This window comes from Gymnoscopelus braueri, assembly GCF_963280865.1.
Source record: "Gymnoscopelus braueri genome assembly, contig: SCAFFOLD_163, whole genome shotgun sequence".
Lineage (NCBI taxonomy): Eukaryota > Metazoa > Chordata > Actinopteri > Myctophiformes > Myctophidae > Gymnoscopelus > Gymnoscopelus braueri.
In genome coordinates this window covers 82,699-103,238 of record NW_027660691.1, presented here as the reverse complement: position 1 = coordinate 103,238, position 20,540 = coordinate 82,699, and positions in this window count along the sequence as shown.

Here is a 20,540-nt window from a genome sequence, read left to right as displayed (position 1 = left end):
TGTAGGAATGGACTAGGAAATAATAACCCCATAATAATAATATAAGTCTAACAGAACACTGTAGCAACATCTACAGACAGTCAGAGAACACAAGGGACTGAGGGTTTATAACCAAAGAGTTCAATGGATAATGAACACAGGATAGAACAATACAGTCACAGGACAGGTGAGACAGGACAGGTAACGTAAGAGCAACTAAGGAGAACAGGAAACACTACGACATCACTACAAAATAAAGGTAAACAATTATAACGTAAAAACCTAATTCAAACTAAGAAACAAGACACATTTCTTCACAATTAAAGGAACACAACTGTAACATAAAACGTTAACTATGACTAATATAAGAAACATGAACACAACAAGAAAACACAGCAGGGAGACACAACATGACACAGATTGTGACACACTGTCCCTCTGAGGATCTCTAACTGTTATAATCTTGTTTATAATCTTTTGTTTATAATCTACATACTTGGTGAATAAATTGACTTTAACTCTGAAAATAATGCATACAAATAATAAAGTGTTCCATATGAACTTTACTGTCTGTCTGTCTGTCTGTGTCTCTCTCTCTCAGAGGCAGCAGCCAATGCGAGGAGGAGAAGAGCCAATGATGTCATCATGCAGGTAGCTGAGTAGCCAATCAGAAGTATTGAAGGTGATGGCTCAGCAAAGCACTGCCTGTCAGTCACGTGGATCGATCTCGATCTCGATCTCTCTCTCTCTCTCTCTCTCTCTCTCTCTCTCTCTCTCTCTCTCTCTCTCTCTCTCTCCTCTCTCTCTCTCTCTCTCTCTCTCTCTCTCTCTCTCTCTCTCTCTCTCTCTCTCTCTCTCTCTCTCTGCTTACATTAGCAGCAGTGTGTTAAGTCAGTGATACTGTACAGTATGTGGTTTGTCTTTTTTTTTTGGTCTCATTCCTAAGCCAATAGTTTGATGACAGGCAGCGGTTCCAGTAGGAGAGACAAAGAGTCTCCTTTGTGTCTCCTACCGGAACCGCTGCCTATACCGGTCCGCAGGTCATCAAATAATTGTTTTAGGAATGAGACAAAAACTAAAAAATATCCATTAATTCAAGTCTCCATGGGGTGAGTGATACATAGAAAAAAAGGAATTTCATTAGGTGAACTATCCCTTTAAGTGTAAAGTCAGGGATTCATGTAAATAGTGTAAATAATTTGGGCCTGATTCACTAAGCTGTTTACGCCCATATTTTGAACATACCGGCATTTACAAAATATCTTACCTTAGATGTCTGATTCATCAATCTATTATTGTCTGTGATTTTTTACGGGAGGGCCGCTCTTTCTCACGTCTGCTCAGAGGCATGACTTATGGGACCAAAGCTTATGTACAGTATATGTCATTAGAATGTATTATTATTCATACAAAATCAATTACAATCTTGCCAAACCTCAAATAAAATATTTATGTGCCCAACATTTGTCACGTATTAAAAAGAAAGAAAACACGTCAAACGGTCTTTGTTTGCATATTATAGACATGATGCAAAATCTCAAATTCAACCGATTTTTTTTTCTTTTCAGTTGACGCATTTAGAGCTGAATTAATTTAGAGCTGAATTATTAGGCGTGTTTGCAAATGTTATTAGGAACCTTAACCCTCCACCCTGAACCTCTTCCAAATAAAATGTAATGTCATGTAAATATCATATATTATGTATATACTATACATCCTTGACGATAACATGTCTACAGGTCAGGTGTTTTCTTGATTTTATTTTTCTTTTTGATTAGGTAAGTTTAGGTTGTTCATATTTGGTTTATTTTTGTTCATTGTTTTGTCTGTTAGCCCACCCTGAAGCGTGCGTGCGTGCGTGCATGCGTGCGTGTAAAGCTGTACAGGCAATCTTAAAAGTTTAAATTTTCCGTCTATTTTCAATTCTTTAATTTTTATGTCTGTACATCTGGAAATATTAATCATTATTAATCATTATAAACTATTGTAATTGTTCTATTCCTTTTATGATGTAAAGTGCATTCTAATAAAGATTTGAAAGCGTCCTGCTTCTGTCTATGAAAGACATAATTAATTGAACGTACAAGGAGAATCATAATTATCTATCACATCAATTGAGTTCATAATGAGGGTCTACTTTATAACTAGTAACAGAGTCTAGACTACAAGAAAGTATAATGAAATTGTTTTGGACTCTCAGCTAAGGTTTGATGAGCATTAAAAAAATAGGTTTGGTAAAACTGTTAGGGTCAATGTTCAAACCTTTAGGTAAATCAGACACTGCTTAACATTTAGTACAGCTCTAACAATGTATTCTCATCTTTAATATTACATAACCTCCTAGTATCACCAGCCCCTTTAAACCACTAACATCACTTTACAAATAAGGTATCACTAAGATTTTGTCATTGTAATATCCTTAGTTTGGACTTAATTAATTATTCCAAGGGACTGAACAGTATCTTCAGCATGTGTTTGCCACACTCTGCTTCTGCTACTAGCAGTGTTTAATAAAACTATAAGTGAAATGATATGTATATTTTTAAAGATCACATCCCTGGACTAAACAGAGTCAGTGGATTCATGTGTAGATGGATGGATGCAGAGTTAAACATTCACATTATCAACAAAACACAGCGTTGTTTAAAACAGTTTGGCCCCCTCGTACAGTACAGTACAGTACTGTACAGTACAGTACTGTACTGTACTGTACAGGGGGCCTCATGGACAGATGATGATAATTCACCATGGGCTCTTTAAGAGAGGGGGGGGGGGGGGGGGGGGTTTGATTAGAGACAATAAGGAACAGGTGTGTGTGTTGTGTTGTCAGTATGAGTGCAGTGTGTGAAATAAATGGGACACGTTGCTCTGTGTGCCCAAAGAGAGAAGTTGCAATACGTTCATTCTTGCAATTCCTACAGTATAAATAAAGGCTAGATATATATACATCAATAAATTAATAAATACAAATAAATCAGTTCCAACCATTCTGTCAACACAAGCTCAGTGCTAAGTGGTAAACACAAGTCTAAGCTTTAGTCTTATTTTACAGGACATTTATACTTCTCCTTCATCAAATAACATAGATTTTTAAAAGTTTGGGGTTTTCTGACTGTCCTACAGCTGTCTTGATCACGCCGGTCGCGCTCCCAGTGATGTCATCGCCCGTCGACCCTGTAGTCTTTCTTGCAGAACACAATCACACCACACTGACCACTTCAGATCCATTACATTCAATCACCACAAGTGATAAGATTGAGATCATTAAGAATTATGCTTCTCTGAAAACATCTGACCCTCATCTGTCCTAAAAAGTGAAAAAACACATGAAAAGTTTAAAACAATAGCATGTGTGTTCATGACAATCTATAGTCCCACCACCACACCACAACCCCCCCCCCCATCCTGTCTCTTATAGCTGTAGTTTCCATATTACTCAGAGTCAGAAGTGTGATAAAAAACATCCTCTCATCATGCAGACACAAGCCACAGGACTCTGTCAGGCTTTTAGTACGAGGGTCTGACTGTCACGTGATCCATGAAGCAGATACACAGAAAAACCACAACAACACACCACCTCTACACATAGACACACACATCACACATGTACACACACACACGCATACACAGTTCCAAGAAGTCAGTGATATGGGCTTGGGTGAATGTGTGTGTGTGATGTGTGTGTGTGTGTGTGTGTGTGTGTGTGTGTGTGTGTGTGTGTGTGTGTGTGTGTGTGTGTGTGTGTGTGTGTGTGTGTGTGTGTGTGTGTGTGTGTGTGTGTGTGTGTGTGTCCTCAACTGCCCTGTAGGCCTATCAGACATCATAATGTGTCCTGTTGACTTCTTTGATGTTTTGATCTTCCTTCATTGTGTTTTATAACTATTTAGTATCATTTATTACTATTACTTTACTATAGACAATTCATTGTTTTGTTCATTTGCATTTACAGTAATGTACTTAACCTCATCCAGTTAGAAAAAAATTGAAGGCTATCAGAAATAATGAGTTCAGAAGCTAAATGATATGATATGACACACATGTAGATACACTGGAAAACATCAAATACAATATTTATTTGCCCAACATATGTCATCACATATAAAAGAATATCTATGTCTTTTAAAGGATCTATTTATTGGATGCATATTATAGACATGATGCAAATACAAACTGATTTGTATTTATTTTTTCAGTAAGATGAATTAGTAGGAACCTCAACGTCTGACGTTTCTGCAAATGTGGCCTCAAAATTTTCATATTTATACTATCAAGCCTTATGTCTCAGGAGGCAACAGATGAACCTCCTTATTTACATCAATACATGAAACTGTGGCCAAACTGGCAACCACACTGAGACCTAATTCAGCTCTATGTGTGTAACTGAAAATAAATACAAATCAGTTTGTATTTGCATCATGTCTACAATATGCATCCAAGTGATAGATCGTTTAACAGACATCTTTTTTTATTTTATTTTATATGTGATGACACATGTTGGGCACATACATATTTTATTTGAGGTTTGCCACTATTGTAATTTATTTTTCATGAAGAATAAGGCATTCTAATAACAGATACGTATGGTTTGAAGCATATACTGTAAGTCTGCCCACAGCCAACAAAAAGAGGAAAAAATAAGTAAAGAGAATCAGGCCCATTGTACATACTATAACTATAGCCTACTGTTACTGTATGCTTTTATAAAGATTCAGGGCTCACTCATCAGCCTGGTTTACATAAAGGAGAACAGTGTGTTCAGCTTAATGCTTTAAAAAACAATAATAAAAGTTAAGTGTATTTAACTGGTAGTCAGTGCAGAGAGGTCAGAGGTCAGAGTAGAGGAAACATGCTTCCTGTTCATAGCATCAGTCAGTCTATCAGCTGCTTTATGAACTAACTGCTCTGTGTGTGTGTGTGTGTGTGTGTGTGTGTGTGTGTGTGTGTGTGTGTGTGTGTGTGTGTGTGTGTGTGTGTGTGTGTGTGTGTGTGTGTGTGTGTGTGTGTGTGTGTGTGTCAACGTTAGACTCTAGTCTAAACCTGTCTGAAGCAGCAGAACATACAGTTAGATGACAGCATCAATGTGTTGATATTAATGTCATTTCTAATACAAACATAATTGTAGGCTCACAATTAATGTCACAATAAACTATAAATGTAGTTTTTGAAACACAGTGGCTCTTCTAACTGTGTCAGAGTAAACATGTCGTCCCTTCATAACTGGTACTGTTGACAAGAACACACATACCCCCCCCTATAAGTGCAACATGTAAAGGCTATTTCTATATAAGGAAACTAAATGTTAACCACAGATGTTCATGTGTTTCTGAGAACAAGGTCTCTCTGCCAGTAAGTTGCCTGCTCTCTAGGTAGGTGTTGCATTGTGGGTTTAATGTGTTAAAAAAAACACACAGTTTGTGTCTCTGCTGCAGACCTCACCATGTTAACTGTTTGATGTCTGGATGTACATACAGGACATAATGAAAGACCTGATATTATATTATATTATATTATATGAACATAATATACTTTATATAAACTTTATCCAGGCATTAGTGGAGTCTGATGAATCTGTGATCAGACTCATCTGAAAGACACAGCATTTCACTGAGTGAGAGAGAGCGAGAGAGAGAGCGAGAGAGAGAGAGCGAGAGAGAGAGAGCGAGAGAGAGAGAGAGAGAGAGAGAGAGAGAGAGAGAGAGAGAGAGAGAGAGAGAGAGCGAGAGAGAGAGAGAGTCTCATTGTATATAACATCAAATAACACATGGCTGTATGTTCTGCTCATTTAAAAGTGTTCTAGTGTTACACCTCATCCTGACTGACAACCAGCCAGAGGCCATTATGAAGTTCTACTGTTCTAAAGCAAACAAGACAAAGTTATACATGTGTTCTGTCTGTCTGTCTGTCTGGGCAGGCAGTCCTCTGCTCCATTAAACATTGTACAGTGGGCCACGCGCGCGCACGCACGCACGCACGCACACACACACACGCACACGCACACGCACACGCACACGCACACACACGTGTGTATAGTTTCAATATACAGATTATTTTGATATTATACTGTTTGTTAGACTGATAACAGGTTATTTATTGGTTTACCTATGATCCTATAGATGACTATTTCTATACATGTGATGCATTACCTCGTGTTTACCTGCTTACTGTAAATTCTGCATTAAGAGTGTCTGATAAATGACTACGTTATAAATAATGTATTTTCCGTGCATCTACTTTCTCACAGACCCCCCCCCCCCCCCCTCGTCTGTGTCTGAACAAACAGTAGTTCTGTGTAAGTGTTTGTTTCTATAGTGATGACAACAAAGTGTTAACCACAGCACTTCTATGAGAACAACTGCCAACCTGTGGTGGAAAAATTACTCAAATGTTTTACTTAAGTAAAAGTATCAATACTGCAATGAAGAAATACTCTGATACAAGTAAAAGTCCGGAATTCAAAATTTACTTGAGTGAAAGTACAAAAGTATTGGAATCAAAATGCACTTAAATTACCAAAAGAAAAAGTACTAAAATGTTTGAAAATAGCAGATCTACAAGCTCTGATGCGACGCGTTGTGAGCTTGTAGATCTGCTATTTTCAAATAGCCAGGTATAAAATAGGTTAAGTGGTTAATGTATGTTTTATAATGTAATAATTTATATCTGCAAAGTAACTAAAGTTGTCAAATAATTGTAGTGGAGTAAAAGTACAATATTTGCCTCTGAGATGTAGTGGAGTAGAAGTAAAAGTATTGAAAATTGGAAATACTCCAGTACAGTAAAACTACCTCAAAATTATACTTAAGTACAGTACTTGAGTAAATGTATTTAGTTACTTTACGCCACTGATACTACTCGTATTCATTCTAAACTGAGCTGTGTGATCCGGTTTAGAAAAAAAACAAAAAAAACAATGGTGTTCAGGTTGGTGTCACATTGTTTTTGTTCCTCATATAATGAGAATCAATGAGTTTAGTCTCACATTCCCTTTCTGTTAAAACATGTAAACTATGTTTTCTGAATGTTTTAGGGTTGAATGTGGATGCACTCATGCATGCTGTAGAAAAGGTCAAAATGTGCTTACATTTGTAAGTTGTCATCATAAGCCTGTATATAATATGTAATCATTGTGGAGTCATATTATTATTATCATTAGTGTGGTTGCCCTAACAGGGCAACCAGACTTTAGTAATCTACCTACTTTATTTCTTTCTTTCTTTATTATAGATAAACTTTATTTTGGAATGGATCTCCTCCCACAGTTTTTTCCCCCCAATTTTGTGCTATATGTCAAAATGACATATAGCACAGGCTTCACCGGGCTTCACCGGGAATCGTGCGCTTGTACTTTGCTAAGACATTGGTTACATAGTTTAATTGATATTGATTTATTAGTGCATTAAATTTCCCCATCCACTTTAATGGAAAAATGGAAAAAACGCCCATTCAAGTATTTTTTTCTCAGAAACTGTAAGGGCTAGAGTTACAAGACTTGCAGGGGAGGTTCATAATTTGGTGCGAAATTATGATACAACATTTTACACCAGTCGGCCTCATGGTGGCGCTATAACAGCCCCCTTTACGTTTTGGCCTATAACTCTTGAACCGTAGGTCGTAAAATCTAAATGGATTCCTCCCTGGATTCCTTGGGTCACGAGGCGTCTCCCCATATAGGCCACGCCCATTTGCGTCAGGATAGATTTTCCGCCATTTAGAATTTTCTTCAAAACACACTTTTTGCACCTTTTTCTACAGATTTTTTCCAAATCTCACAAAAATCGGTACACGTGATCTATGGACCCATGCGATAAACCTATCCAAACGGCATTTTGATAGTCCTTACCGTTCGTCCGTAATTGGCTTCCAAAGTTAGTGGGAGGGGCCCGTTTTACCAAAAATGCCAAAAATCACGAACAAAACGTCCAATCAATCCCAAATTTGAATCACATGTCGAGGGTGGTTTACTCAACAAATCCCGAAAAGCATTTCCACTTTGATCCATAGGGATCAAATGCGCAAAACGTAACCGTTCGATGCAAAAACATGATTTTTTGGGGGGAAAGATCATTTCATATATATGATTAAATGATCATATATATATATATATATATGTATATATATATATATATATATATATATATATATATATATATATATATATACATATTTTACATTTCACAATGTGTCGCGATGCGACAAATTGTGAGCTTGTAGATCTGCTATTTTCAAAAGATTTTTCATACATTTGAAAAACGTGAAATGGGACATTCTGCATAATCAGTACTTTTACTTTTGTACTTTAAGTACATTCATACTTAAGTAAATTTCGGACTTTCACTTGTAGAGTATTTCTACATTGCACCACTGGTTGAACTCTATTCATACACAACTTCATCACATTTATACTTCATCATCACAACAGTGTTGCACACTGAGAATAGCAGAACTAATCTCACAACCCTATGCCACACATTGTGAGCTTGGAGGTCGGATATTCTATGTGTGCGATGTCAGAGCATAAATTATGCTTACAGCCTGGTGTGTAAATATTAGAGTTCAGAAGTGTTTCCCTGACAGGCTGAGGCGTAGCAGAGTTTCCTCTTTGGGTTTCCTTGGCATGGTGCCAGTTTCCTTGGCATGGTGCTGTTTAAGTGTTTCACTGCCTCTTTCTCTGCTCTCTAACATCCTGTGTGAGATGAACACAGACTGGAACAGAGGTACAAAGTATCGTGAGACTTGGGACGGGATTACAGTATGTGAATGTACGAGATCCAAGATGGCCGAATAATTATAGTGCTGAGACAAGACGGCTGGTGTGTGTGTGTGTGTGTGTGTGTGTGTGTGTGTGTGTGTGTGTGGTCTTTATTCTTCTTTTCTTCATTCTTCTATCTTTATATTCTATGACCTACAGTTTATTTAGTCTTTATTTATAATCTATGACCTACAGTTTATTTAGTCTTTATTTATATTCTATGACCTACAGTTTATTTAGTCTTTATTTATATTCTATGACCTACAGTTTATTTAGTCTTTATTTATATTCTATGACCTGCAGTTTTTACATGTTTTATTTCCATGCAAAATATAAATAAAACATTAAAATACTTGTCAGCTCTTCTAATACTAATAATTATAATAATATGACTAATACTATCCTGTTAGGACTTGTTTCACACATTTTACTATTTAAATAATGTAAATACATATAGCACCAGTCTTGAGAAGCGGGACAAAACCTTTAGCTTTTTTATATATTCTTCAATTATGCCGGGAAAGTATATTTTAAAAGATCAAAGTGACTATTAAACCATGTAATGGACCAACCTCCTAACTCCATAACATGATATATCTGACTGAGTTGACAAAATGTAATGTTTTTTTCATTCCACAGACGTAGTGAGTTGACAATTTATGTTTCAAAGTTCTTTAGGTTCTATTAATGCTAATAGAATTACACTTTTTTTTCTTCATTAATTTAGTTTGGATTTAGGACAGACAGAGTTGACATGTTATGGTTGGGACACCAGATGTTATCAATACTCATGGTTAGTTTTTAATGATTTTAACAAATACATTGTTGTGAATCCTTGTCTTAGACAAGAGTGTTTTCTGGCAGAGTGCAAGCAGACCACACTATTGTATGAATGTTATGTAATTCATATATATAAATAATTTAAGAATATTTTCAAACTTTTTTTTAAAATTAGTGTTAATAAATCATATGAAATGTTTTGGTAGAACATGATCTAAATAATGGTGATAGTTGTTGTCAGGCAGAAACCGCTTATATCTCCATATCTTAACTTTTTGTCCTACTTGATCAGCGTCACACAAAAGCATCAAAAGTAGCAGATCTACAAGCGACGTGTTTTGAGCTTTTTTGCATAACGACACATTGTGAGCTTGTAGATCTAGTTTTGAAAACATCTTGAAAATGTGTGTGGGGGGGGGGGGTTTGAATTACAAACATATATATATACACAAATCTTCTTAATAATAATAAAGTGTATTTGTAAAGCAGCTTTCATGACATGAAATGCAGCTCAAAGTGCTTTACAGAGCAAGAATACAATTACAGAAACAAGTACAACTACTTTAACAATAAATCAAGGGGTCCCTGGCACAAAATATGTATGTTCAGATGGGGGTCCAGCCAAATACATGTGATAGTAATTTATATAAATACATATTAATTTGATGTCCTTGACATGACAATGTTTGAGAACCACTGGCCTAAAGTGCCACCTAGTGGGCTCATCCAGTAAGACTCTCTGGACCACTTAGTATATTAAACTATCCTCAAGGACAAGGACCACCTGACCAGGCCCACCCATCCACCTACCTACCTACAACAGGGCGGTAAGAAGGAATGTAGCCAACTACACCACCTAGGAAACTGCACCCTAGGAAATGGTTCTAATGTAAATGTGGAAGTGCACCTGATTACACGGAATGACTCTGATTACACAGAATTACTCTGATTACACAGAATAACTCCCATGAGGTTGGTTGTACATGTAAAGATCTGAGGCAGAGGCGTGGCATAAAGTACACATTTACATTTTATTTATAGGCAACAGTAAAAGTTAGTATGAACTCACATGTTAAACAGTTATTATGAGCTCTGACGGGGTGACGGGGTGACAGCACATACTGACAATGAGCTGTAAATAACATCATATACTACATTAAATCATAATAGAACAGAACATGATACTAACCAATCATACCAGACCTGGGTTGGGGGTTTACCAGGACACTAGCCTCGATCTCCAGGCTTTTATTGTTTAGTTTTGCTAAAAAATAAAAGCCTGGCCCAGCGAGTCGGTGTACTCGGTATGAGGAAGTGTTTAATTTCCCAACCAACCAGAGTGCAGTGGGCACACACACACACACACACACAGGCCGCCATCACCACCAGGCAGCACCGCAGCCAGCCTGGGCCCACATCAAGTCCTAAACCAGAAACAAAACAGATTAACAATTAGATTAAAATTCAAAATTCAAAACATAATCATTACATTCCATTACATTACAGTCATTTAGCAGACGCTTTTATCCAAAGCGACTTACAATAAGTGCATTCAACATAGGTAGGGAAGGAAACTACTAATTACCAGAAGTCTGAAGTGCATTTTCTGCAAAAACAAGCAACCAAGAGTATACCTAGCGCTATGGTAAAAGTGCAATATATCAGCTACCTATTTCCTTAAACAGATGAGACAAATAGGAAAATCAAATGAGCAAGAGCTAAAACAAATAATTGTATCGACTAAACAAGATCCAATAAAACAATACAACAATAAAACAAGCGTTCGTACAACTAGTTAACAACAAGTAGGCCAGGCAAAGAGGAAGGGTAGTGTTTCCTGAAGAGGTGAGTTTTCAGCCTGTGGCGAAAGATGGGCAGTGACTCTGCTGTCCTGACATCAGTGGGAAGTCCATTCCACCACTGTGGGGCCAGAACAGAAAGAAGTCGTGACCGTGTGGATCGGCCAGAAGGACCCTTGAGTGATGAGGCAGTCAGTCGCCCCGAGGTGGCAGACCGAAGTGGTCGGGCAGGGGTGTAGGCATCGACCATAGCCCGGAGGTAAGTCAAAGTGAGACAACACAACACAATTATAATTTCAGACCAATATGACCATGCAGGCCACAGATGCAAAGCATTAAGACCAAGTAGTGTCTGTAGTAAAGGCCACAATGAGGGTTCTGGTTGATCTAGCTCATGTTTCAGCCCAAACAAAGCAGCAGCATCGTCAGTCACTGGTACACACTGCACTGTGGTAGGAGGTAGGTCACTACAACAACAAAACCATGCAGTTTACTGATTTACCTGATGCTACGGTGATCATTTATCATGCTATGAATTTGGGGGAGGATTGAAACCCTTATACTGCCAACGGGCGCCAATGGACGGTACTACCACCAACGTGCACGTGGGCCTGACGGTGAATGTCGACTGCACGGAAGGAAAAACTGGAGCCCAGGTGACGGAGGGGGAGACAAAAACGACAACGTAAGGAGCGCCGGCGCTCGTTGCGTATCCTTACGTCCGACTATAAATGATACTTTAGGCGGGCGGTAGCTGTTCAGTCGAGACTTAACAATCTCTCCCACCGTCAGGAGCAACCCCTGGCGCCTCGCATTTACACCAATCAAGCGAGGCTTATCACCGGTAGACTGCTGCTCCCCGTGTTGTGCCGTCGCGGTGAAGCGACGCCGGAGTGTCCTCTCCAGTGAGCAAGCCTGGGTTTCAAGGTATGGGAGACCAGCTAAGTGGGGAGACCCACTTAGCTGGTCTCCCCTTTCCACTGTGCTGGTAGGATCCAAGGGAGAGGCAGAAGCCAATACAGCTTGGCACCAACGTCGTCGCAGGAGTTGCCAGAACGTTGCTTAAGATAGCAGCGGACCACCTATAGGTCCTTGGGGTTGACTCCAGAAGCCCATCCCATATGTAGGGTATTGCCACAAGGAAGTGGAGGTTTCATGTTGGAGTCTCCCTTCTCCTGGGCGGGTTGCCTTCCCAGGCCTCTGAGCCCCACCTGCCCAGAACTTCACCGTAACCCTGGTTTGGGGGGCTGTCAGGTACTGAGCCTTTGCCAAAGGCCACCCGGAGGTATAACAGTGGTTAGGGGTACCCTCATTCTGTCCCCTAGGTCCAGGCCCCCCCACCGTCGGATGCAGTTTAACGTCATACCCAAGACTCACACACATATATACACACATATATACATATGTACACATATATACACATATACATACATACATACATACATACACATATATACATATGTATATACTGTTATGATTATGACGGGTAACTATGAAGAGGCTGAGTGTAGGCTAGGGTTCTCTCCTGTGTGTGTGTGCATGCGTGGTGTGATTGGATGATTATTAGGAGGGGGCGTGCCAGCAGCAGACGCATCCGTTCCTGATTGGTGGCCAGAGGGAGGCTCAACTTTAAAAGGCTGTCAGCGGGCCGGCGACAGTGAACCCGTTCCTTCTCGACTTCCAACCCGTCCGTCCTTCCTCTGTGTTCTGTAGTAGCCATTTTGTGCATGTGAAGCCGAACAGATATGTAGCACTCGATCTCTGCAAACACTTGATCTAATCTATAGATCCAGATGCTTACAGCTCGATCCTAAATCGGCCTCGGCTGATTACTGTGGCTGTCACTTTGTGATCTGTTGTCTCAGCTAAGAAGGGGGGGGGGGAATCTATTATTATTTGTTTGAGCTTTGTTTTATGATAGGGAGGTTAGTATTTGTATTTTGCTTTCTTTCGTGTGTAGGTAAGAGGTTTGTTTTCTAGTTTTGTTTTGTTGTAACCCTTCCTCCGCCCCTGGCGAGTTTTGTAACCACTTGTGAGAAATAAAAAGAAAAGATCGAAAAGCAAACTGTTTGGACGGCGGTTCTTGGGAGTTGGGAAGGGCGGTCTTCCACATCATATGTTGCGTCTCGGTTCCCCTAGGCCGGGGCGTAACATATATGGGGGCTTGTCTATTTTCTTTTGTCGGGTAAGTGCGTTTTTTCTTTTTTGTACTTTCGTATTTTTGATTGGCAGTTGTGAAAGGGTTAGGATGGAGGAAGAAGTTGTAGATGAGTTTAAGAAGGGTCCCTCACGAGAAAAATTAGAAAGGTGTACAAAAGACAATCTGTTATTGTTGGTAAAATTCTTTGGTGTGGAGGTGCCTATTAATGCTAACAAAGATGAACTGAAACAGCTACTAAGTGAGAGGTTGGAGGAGGGGGGTGTATTTACTGTGGCTGGGGGAGCCAAAGAGACGGATAGGGAGATATACGAAGGCGCGGAGGCGCCGCGTAATGTCATACCGCCTGCCTCTGTTTCACCCAACATTGCCTCACCGGACCACCATACTGCACCCAGTGAAATGATACAGGTAAAACCTGAAATATCACGGGATGATCTCTTGTTAACGTTGCGCATCAGAGAGACAGAGAATCGCAACAGAGAGCTAGAGCTAGAGGTGATGAAGTTACGGTTGAGAGCGTTGGAAGTGGAACGGTTACCACCCGGTGCTTCCAGTGATACACACTCCCAGCCATCCACTTCTACTAGTAAACCCAAGTTCGAGATAAACAAGCACATTGCACTGGTACCACCGTTTAGAGAGAGCGAGGTGGACTCTTATTTTAATGCGTTTGAACGCATTGCAACTGCTTTAAATTGGCCAAAAGAGATGTGGGCATTATTACTACAATGCAAATTGGTGGGGAGGGCGCAGGAGGTATGTGCTAGTTTGTCAATAGAAGAGGGTTTGAAATATGACGTTGTGAAAGCAACTGTGTTACGGGCCTACGAATTGGTGCCAGAAGCCTATAGGCAAAAATTTAGGAGTAGGGAGAAAACTGCCAGTCAGACATACGTGGAGTTTGCGCGTGAGAAGGAGGTATTGTTTGACAAGTGGTGTCAGGCGAGCAAAGTGAAAAATAAGGAAGAATTACGGGAATTATTTTTGTTGGAGGAGTTCAAAAAACCGTACACCCGATAACATAGTTGTTTATTTGAATGAACAAAAAGTCAGCTCGGCATCGGACGCGGCTGTGTTGGCTGACGAGTTTGTCTTAACACACAAAGGGGTGTTTTTTTCATCTGCACCCCGCGGCAATAATTCTTTCAGACAGCCGTCGGAAAATAGAGCACGGCCACCAAACAACCCGTGGCGCGCTAACACTAATCCGTCTCCGGGGGAGACGCGTGAGTGTTATTACTGTCATGAGTTTGGTCACCTCATTGCCGCTTGTCCTAGAAGGAGAGAGACAAGACAGGATAACAGGGGGCCAGCCACGATTACCTTAATCCATACCCAACCTATACCTCTGCCTGAGGGTGGGCCGGTAGTGGATAAGGATTTTGAACCTTTTTTGTCCACTGGGTTTGTCTCTCTCTCTGGCAGGGAGGATGATGAAATTCCTATCAGTATTTTGCGCGACACGGGGGCGAAACAATCTGTCGTTTTGGGCAGTGTTTTGCCTTTTTCGGATGAGACATACAGTGGTTTTGACGCGTTGGTGTGGGGGATAGAAATGAGTGTTTTTCGTATCCCCATGCACCATATGTACCTAAATTGCGGTTTTTTTTCTGGTCCCGTTAAAGTGGGAGTGCGACCCGAATTACCCGTGCCTGGAGTAACGCTAATTTTAGGTAATGATTTGGCTGGCGAAAAAGTTTTTCCTCCCCTCGAGGTCGTTGGAACCCTTTTGCAGGTTCCGTGCACTCCTACCCCAGTGGTGTGTGATCCGTCAATGGTGTTCCCTGTGTGCGCAATTACGCGCGCGCAGTCTCGAAAAAATGGTGAGGCGGTGGATCTCACCAATACATTTATGGGTTTGGTAGATAATGATGTATCACCCACTCAGCACTCAGGCGCAATTGTCAATTTGTTGCCTAGTGATGCAGAGTTATGTTTGTCAGTGGATAAACCACAATTCATTCAAGCACAACAGTCTGATGATACCTTGAGTACATGTTTGTCTAGTGTTGGGGCATCAAAAGAAATCCCACACTCTGCAATATACTTGTTAGATGATGGTGTACTTGTTCGCAGATGGTCTAAAACTGATTTTGATTCTGTGTATCAGGTAGTTGTGCCTAAGCCATTTCGTATTCAGGTTCTGAGTTTAGCTCATGATCATGTTTTCTCTGGACATTTAGGAATAAGAAAAACCCATAATCAAATTCTCCGTAATTTTTTTTGGCCTGGGTTAAAAACCGACGTAGTTCAGTTTTGTCGGTCATGTCACACATGTCAGGTTGTAGGCAAACCCAATCAGGTTATTCCCCCGGCTCCACTACAGCCCATCCCAGTGATTGGAGAACCATTTGAACATGTAATTATAGATTGTGTTGGGCCATTACCAAAAACAAAATCTGGGCATGAATTTATCTTTACCATTATGTGTGCCGCAACGCGTTTCCCTGAAGCTATCCCAATGCGTAAAATCAATGCACGGGCCATAGTAAAAGCACTGGTAAAGTTTTTTTCCACGTTTGGCCTACCCAAACGCATCCAAAGTGATCGTGGTTCTAATTTCATGTCTAAGGTGTTTGCTCAAGTGATGGTAGAGTTGTCTGTCACACATAATATATCCAGTGCTTATCATCCAGAGTCACAGGGTGCGCTGGAACGTTTCCATCAGACCCTAAAATCAATGATGCGTAAATATTGTTTGGAAAACAAACGAGAGTGGGATGAGGGGTTGCCTTTATTATTGTTTGCAGTGAGGGAGACTACTCAGGAGTCATTGGGGTTTAGCCCAGCCGATTTGGTTTTTGGCCACACAGTGCGTGGTCCCTTGCGGCTGTTGCAAGAGAAATGGTGTGCAGATAAACCTAGCCCCAGTCATAACATTCTGGACTATGTTAGCGCTTTTAAAGAACGGTTGAGTAATGCCTGTGAAACGGCTCGTGAGAACCTTGAGGGGGCTCAAGAAAAAATGAAAATAAAATATGACACTAACGCAATGAGCAGAACCTTCCAAACAGGCGAGCAGGTGCTAGTGTTGTTGCCAATGCCGGGCTCCTGTCTGCAAGCAAAATTTTGCGGACCTTATTTAGTGCAACGTAAAGTGAGTGATACCAACTATGTGATTAGCACTCCCGATCGAAGAAAGAAATCTCGGTTGTGTCACATTAACATGCTAAAAAGGTACATCAGACGGGAGGGGGATAATGTCCCGTGCCCACCTGTGGTGATGCCAGTGATGAGTGTTAATGTGGTGCCTGTTCCATATAGTCCTGAGGAGGACGGACTGCATACAGGCAGTGCGCCGGTGCCTTGCGCCAGATTAAAGAATTCCGAAATTTTGAAAAATGTAGATGCTCAGTTGTCTACTTTACCAGAGTTGGCTCGTAATGATATTAGTGAGCTAATTTATAGTCATTTAGAACTATTCGGGGATCACCCCACTCAAACTACTGTACTCCAACACGATGTTGACGTGGGGGAGCGGAGCCCAATAAAACAGCATGCCTACAGAGTTAATCCGACAAAAAGGGTTTTAATGCAGCAGGAGGTGGAATATCTTTTGGAACATGGTTATGCGGTCCCTAGTGCTAGTTCGTGGAGTTCGCCCTGTTTGTTGGTGCCCAAACCTGATCAGACCACTCGCTTTTGCACTGATTACAGAAAAGTAAATGCCATAACAAAACCAGATTCTTTTCTGCTGCCTCGTATGGAGGATTGCGTTGACCGGGTAGGATCTGCACAATATGTTACGAAGCTTGACCTTTTGAAGGGTTACTGGCAAGTACCGTTAACATCCCGTGCGTCGGAGATCTCCGCTTTTGTCACTCCCGATAATTTTTTGCAATATACCGTTATGCCGTTTGGATTAAGAAACGCTCCAGCTACGTTTCAAAGGCTAATGAATAAAACGTTAGCTGGTGTTAAAAACTGCGATGCCTATTTGGATGATGTGGTGGCATACTCGTCCACTTGGGAGGAACATATCCAAACCCTGTATGAAATTTTCGGCCGATTGCGTGAAGCTAATTTGACAGTTAATTTGGCAAAATGTGAATTTGGGAAGGCTACCGTTACCTATTTGGGGAAGGAGGTGGGTCAGGGGTATGTGCGCACGATTGCATCAAAAGTGCAGGCGATTCTGGATTTTCCAGTACCAAAAAGTAAACGCGATCTTCGCCGGTATTTGGGAATGGCCGGGTATTACCGCGGATTCTGCAGAAATTTTGCGGAGGTAGTAGCGCCGTTGACAAGTATGGTTAGTCCTAAGGTTCCATTTAACTGGTCACCTTCTTGTCAGATAGCATTTGAGTGTGCTAAGGCTCTTCTGTGCAGCGCGCCTGTCCTTGCAGCACCAGATTTTTCACGAGCATTCAAACTTGAGGTTGATGCGAGTGACCGGGGGGCAGGGGCAGTGCTGGTACAAGAAGATGAAAATGGTATAGATCATCCAGTTTGTTATTTTTCAAAAAAATTCTTGAGACATCAAGTGAATTATAGCACTATTGAGAAAGAGGCCCTTGCAATGCTGCTTGCGTTACAACATTTTGAGGTATACGTAGGTTCTAGCCCACTACCTATCGCAGTATATACAGATCACAACCCGTTAACATTTTTATCTCAGATGCGCAACAACAACCAACGCCTTATGAGGTGGTCCTTGTTGTTGCAAGATTTCTATATAGATATTCAGCACAAGAAAGGAAGTGAAAACATTATGGCCGATGCTCTGTCTCGGGCTCATTAGGAGGCTGTCCTGGGATCAAAAATTTTTTGGGGGAAAATGTTTGATTTTTGGGAAGGGGGGTGTTATGATTATGACGGGTAACTATGAAGAGGCTGAGTGTAGGCTAGGGTTCTCTCCTGTGTGTGTGTGCATGCGTGGTGTGATTGGATGATTATTAGGAGGGGGCGTGCCAGCAGCAGACGCATCCGTTCCTGATTGGTGGCCAGAGGGAGGCTCAACTTTAAAAGGCTGTCAGCGGGCCGGCGACAGTGAACCCGTTCCTTCTCGACTTCCAACCCGTCCGTCCTTCCTCTGTGTTCTGTAGTAGCCATTTTGTGCATGTGAAGCCGAACAGATATGTAGCACTCGATCTCTGCAAACACTTGATCTAATCTATAGATCCAGATGCTTACAGCTCGATCCTAAATCGGCCTCGGCTGATTACTGTGGCTGTCACTTTGTGATCTGTTGTCTCAGCTAAGAAGGGGGGGGGGGAATCTATTATTATTTGTTTGAGCTTTGTTTTATGATAGGGAGGTTAGTATTTGTATTTTGCTTTCTTTCGTGTGTAGGTAAGAGGTTTGTTTTCTAGTTTTGTTTTGTTGTAACCCTTCCTCCGCCCCTGGCGAGTTTTGTAACCACTTGTGAGAAAGAAAAAGAAAAGATCGAAAAGCAAACTGTTTGGACGGCGGTTCTTGGGAGTTGGGAAGGGCGGTCTTCCACATCATATGTTGCGTCTCGGTTCCCCTAGGCCGGGGCGTAACAATACATACATAGTCTTTGCTATGATGGTCAGATCTAATCTGTTATATTTACTGTTACATCTTGCTTTTTGCTCATCATAATCCTCTTGGTCATGGAAGTGACAATAATATAAGTATCACAAGTAATGATTATTTAAAGTTATTGTCATAATACAGTATAATGATTATTGGTCTATAGTAGGGTGGAGAGGGCCTCTATATATTTACACACTCACTCCAGAGGAACACATTGCATATGTTGTCGGGCAGAAACCTCTGATCTCTGTATTTTAACTTTTTTCGTAAATTAATGTCTACTTCGCCATTCTATGTCACTCCAAAGTAGCAAAAATAGCAGATCTACAAGCTCAAAACGTGCGTGTTTTGAGCTTGTAGCATTTAAAAAAAAATAGCCGATCTACAAGCTCAAAACGCTTGGGATTTGAGCATGGCATACATTCATATCTGCAATGCATTGTTGGATCTTATCTCTAAATCTAATGAGTGGATTCTCCACTGAATATAAAACAAATCACTATATTTCATGTTTATCTTAGTTATAGCAGTGATGGACACTAACTAACATTTACTTCAGTAATGCACTTATTACATGTAGGAGTTGTTGTTGTGTTGTAAGAACATGTCTTTTCACTGCTACATGTTAAACAGAAATAGTTCTCCATCTTCAGAGCCACTGACATGACATTTGTCCCATTTATATAACACATGAACTCATTACTAATTACAATACTATTATTTAATGGTTAAATGAACCATTCTGCATAAAGAGTACTTTTACATTTGATACTGTGAGTATACTTGTGATGATAGTTCAGATATTTTCAGATGTCTAAAAAGTCTATCAGTCTATGAAATGGTTTTCTGATGACACCTGCTGGTTATAATGAGCGACTGCAGCCTACAGGGAGTTTTATCATTTCTATTTCAAGGACCCATCAGTGCTCTGCAGAGATGGGAAAAGTACTGTCATTCTGTACTCGAGTAGAAGTACAATTACTTGTGTAAAAAACGACTTTGGTAAAAGTGGAAGTACTCATTCAAATAATTACTCAAGTAAAAGTAAAAAAGTACAGGCTCTGAAATGTACTTTAAGAGTAAAGGTGAAAAGTATTTTTACCGGATGTGCAAAGCCAACTGTAACCTCAAAAACACTTAATGTGTAGTAATTAAACTATTGTCTCTTAAAGGAGATGCAGTAAAGTGACGTATGGCTGTGCATTCTAGTCATAGAGAAACTTACTTCAAGCAGATAAAAGTGAACACTGCACAGTGAAGCTCAAACGTTCAACATAAGTACATGAACAAAAACATACTTCATGTGTAGTAAACTCCTCTCCTAAAAAGGAGATACAGTAAATAATAAAGTGCATTTTAAACGTTACCCCATCACCTTTCTTCCTCTTATTTTCCACCCATCTTCTCCTTTCCAATCCCTGTGCACCTCCTGTTTCATCTGTCTATCTTCTCCTCTGCTCATCCATTTATCAGCTTCAGGTTCTCTCCATCTCCACCAGCCCTTCTGCACCGTGCACCTCATAACTAACCAGTGATCAGTTTATTATTACAATGATTACTACAAACTTAGAGA